General features: G+C 40.8%; 1 non-coding gene across 1 annotated transcript; it reads right to left on the reverse strand.

Moving 5' to 3' along the window:
* Nucleotides 1-1,811: 1,811 nt before the first annotated feature.
* LOC136506368 (small nucleolar RNA R71) lies at nucleotides 1,812-1,920 on the reverse strand. The gene has a single exon (XR_010771577.1). It is a non-coding gene; the product is annotated as a small nucleolar RNA R71 (small nucleolar RNA).
* Nucleotides 1,921-3,737: the final 1,817 nt, after the last annotated feature.

Here is a 3,737-nt window from a genome sequence, read left to right on the forward strand (position 1 = left end):
ACACACTTGGTTGTCTATAAAATGTCACATCAGTATTCTCACCCATTCAAATTCCTTATAGATCCATGTTGCAGTTTCAGATGAGTAGATCTCCACATCTGCACACAAACCATCGACATCCACATACTCAATCACATAGAAGTGCGAGGAGGTTGTTGGATCAAACCCCAAGCAAGCCTCACCAACAGAATGGCCAACATCATGGGTGCTAGGTGGAAGTATATTAAACTTCTAGATCATTGGATTGCAGACGACATAGCGGTATCCATCAGCCCCAAGGCACCAGCATAGGATAAGGCTATTATAGCAATCTAAGATAGCTATATTGTCAGGTTTAAAGGGCAAGAATTCGAAGGAGGGGGCATACACCAGATACGCTGGTGAAGTTTTGATTGTCATTCTCACTGTCATTGAAGAAGCCGGCCATAGTCTAGGGTAGCACTTTACGGTTGTCAGAGATGAGGTGGTTCCAGGAGCGACAGACACATTTGTAGGAGAACAAGGAGTGGGTGGGGAGGTGGCAGAGGATCTCTAGAACAAGATCCTTTGTGAGGTTGGCCTATGCATTCCTGATGTTAGCGGCCACCTCCATTTCGAAGAGCCTGCGATCATCATTGTGCAGTAGGATGAGAGCTTCCTTAGTAATGAGATCACTAAAGAGGAAAATAATCCGACAAAGATCCATCAGTGAAGTGTGAAAGCATACCCTTGCCTTTGGATCTATGGCGGCATGGCGTGAGGCGTGTAATGGTTCACACAAATTGTGAGAGGAATAATACGTCGGTCGTGCGGGAGGTGGCAGTAACACGGCGCGAAGCGTGCAATGGAGAGAGGAATAATGCATCAACCTTGACGATGGAGAAGTGGAATGGTGATGCAATTGTGTTGTGGGTAGTTGAGAAATGGAGAAATAACTCACGCTAAATTTACTACTGCCGGTGGACCAAACGATCATGTAGAGCCAGTGACCAAAATGCCTATCCAATCGGATTAGCTTTTCATGCGATAGAGAAAATAACGCTGCCGCATCTACTGTTAACCCATCTATGGTAGAAGTCTCAATTGCCAGTTTCCTTCAGCAGGAGGCCTCATTATTGGTCCAACTAGCGGTGGAAGTGAAACACAGTCGCTTCTACTGCTACGGCAGTAAAAGTGACGATAGTGATAAGTCAATTTGTAGTAGTGAAATTCTAGCCTTCCGCCTTCCTATGGGAAAAATATAAATTCGACACTTGGTACTCACCAGGCGAAGTGCCACATGATAGTTTTGTGCGCTTGTGAAACACTCCAATAGTCGTTAAGAAATATCAACAAGCATTTCTAGTGCCATTGCCAGGGAAGGCAACTAGCCTCGGATTTATATTGCTAGACTTGCTAGCTAGGTTTTCATTTATCATAAGTAGTTTATCCTTTTTTTCCTTATTTCCTATCACTACCCTCCATGACCATGGGTGACAAGTCCATTCATGAATTTTCTGCACCCTTGGCTGCTCATGTAGCCACCAGACCCAATGTTATCAATGGGGACGCTAACTTTGAGCTTAAGCCATCATTAATTACAATGGTTCAAGCTAGTTCGTTTTGTGGGAAAGCCTACAAGGATGCAAATGCTCACCTCCAACATTTTTTGGAGATTTGTAGCATGTTCACCATTAAGGGAGCTAGCCAAGAGGCTATATGTCTTCGCCTTTTCCCTTTCTCTTTGTTAGGAAAGGCTAAGCAATGGTTTTACTCTAACCGCAATGTTGTAGATACCTGGGACAAGTGTTCCAATGCTTTCCTAGTCAAGTTTTTCTGCATGGGGAAGACTAATGCTCTATGCAATAAAATTTCTAGTTTTCAACAAATAGCAGATGAGTCGATTCCCGAAGCTTGGGAACGAATGCAAGAGTGCATCTTTGCATGCCCGCACCATGGCATGGAAGACTGGCTTTTGATCCAGAACTTCTACCATGGATTAGTGCCATTAGATAGGAGCCGTTTAGATGCTGCTTCTGGTGGAGCATTCTTTTCGCTAAGTGTTGCAGATGCAAAGACACTGATCGAGAAGAGGTTTTCCAACCAAGGATGGAGAGACGATCGACTCCAACCCCGTAAATGAGGTATGCATTCAATTAAAGAAATTGGCATGCTTGAAGCTAAGATGGATCTGCTCATGAAGCGATTATAAGAAGGTGAGTGCCTAAAAGACACTCAAAGCCATGGATTCCCACATGACCTGCGAAGTCTGTGGAGATGTTGGACATTCGGTCAATTCCTATCCCGAAACCCTAGAAGACCTCAACTTCGTCAACACCGACAACGGGTTCCATCCACAACATCAAGGCTAGAATCAACGCTACAACAATCAGGAAGGTAACAATTATTACTCTTCTCCTCGTGTGAATAATCAAGGTAATAATAGTTATGTTTTTCTTAAAGATCTTGTTTATAGCAATGGTAGAATGTTTGATAGCATTAATAAAAAGCTACATGCTCATGACAAGATATTGGAAAAAAATAAATGATAAATTGGATGAATTTTCTTCTGTTTTAAAGAATCAACTTAGTTTCAATAAGAAGATAGAAACCCAACTAGCTTAAATTGTTGTTATTATCCCATCCTATGAAAAACATAGAATTCCTTGCAAACCTGAGGGAACCATGGAGACAACCAATCTTGTTACAGCAAAGTATGGCTATGCTTTAAGTTCTTGGGGTTACTATTTATTAGATTCCCCATTTACCATTAAGAAAGGTGATCCCGGTACCCCTGTGATTAGCTGCTCCATTAGAACTCATACCTTCCATAATGCTCTGTGTGATTTAAGCTCTAGTGTTAACATAATGTCAAAAGCAACATATGACAAATTGTTCTACACTACCTTAGCGCCAACCTCAGTTTACTTACAATTAGCAAATCAATCCACTAGTTCCTCGAGGGATTAGCCACTGATTTACTAGTTAAAGTTAGGAGTGCTTATGTTCTTATAGATTTTATGATCTTAGACATGGGCAACGCCGAGGATACACCTTTAATCCGTGGTCGTCCCTTCCTTAACACTGCAAATGCTTGCATATATGTGGCTTCTAGGCAAATCCAATTCTACTTTGCTAGAAGAAGAAAAATATTTGCTTTTGCCTCTGGACAACCCCTCTTTGATGAGAAATAGGAAAAGAAAAAACATCCAAAGAGAATCAAGATGAAGAAACCAAAGTCGATTGAAGAACCAGAGAAACCTATCAAGAAGAAGAGGAATAGAAAGAGATGGTGTAAAAAGAAAGATCTATCCTCAAACTCATCATCTCCTGATCCTGACAAGGCCTCCGAGGTGGAATAAGAGGAAACACCTCCGCCCAAGGATGAATGACCTTGAGCCCGACAAAAAGGTAAGTTTTCTATCCCTTGCATTTATTTACCGCATTTCATTACTTGCATCTCATTTAGATTTCCAATAAATTTGCATTGCATGATAGGTTAATTGCATTTAGCTACCCTATGTTAATAAATAAAGTTTTGTAGTAGCTAATGCATGATAGGATAGATTTGCATTTAAAACAACATATGAAAAAATATTTAATAATAATAATGAATAAAATTTAGTAGTAGTCATACTGAATAAGTTATCTAGTAGTAACAGGTTTAGTTATTTAGTCATTTATCCATTCTAGTAGTATTAGTTAGTCAATAAAGAAAAGAATCAAAAGAGCCGCCAGAAGACATTCCAACCTATGCAAAAGGCAAGCTTGGGGAGATA

The sequence above is a fragment of the Miscanthus floridulus genome, chromosome 14 (assembly GCF_019320115.1).
Source record: "Miscanthus floridulus cultivar M001 chromosome 14, ASM1932011v1, whole genome shotgun sequence".
Lineage (NCBI taxonomy): Eukaryota > Viridiplantae > Streptophyta > Magnoliopsida > Poales > Poaceae > Miscanthus > Miscanthus floridulus.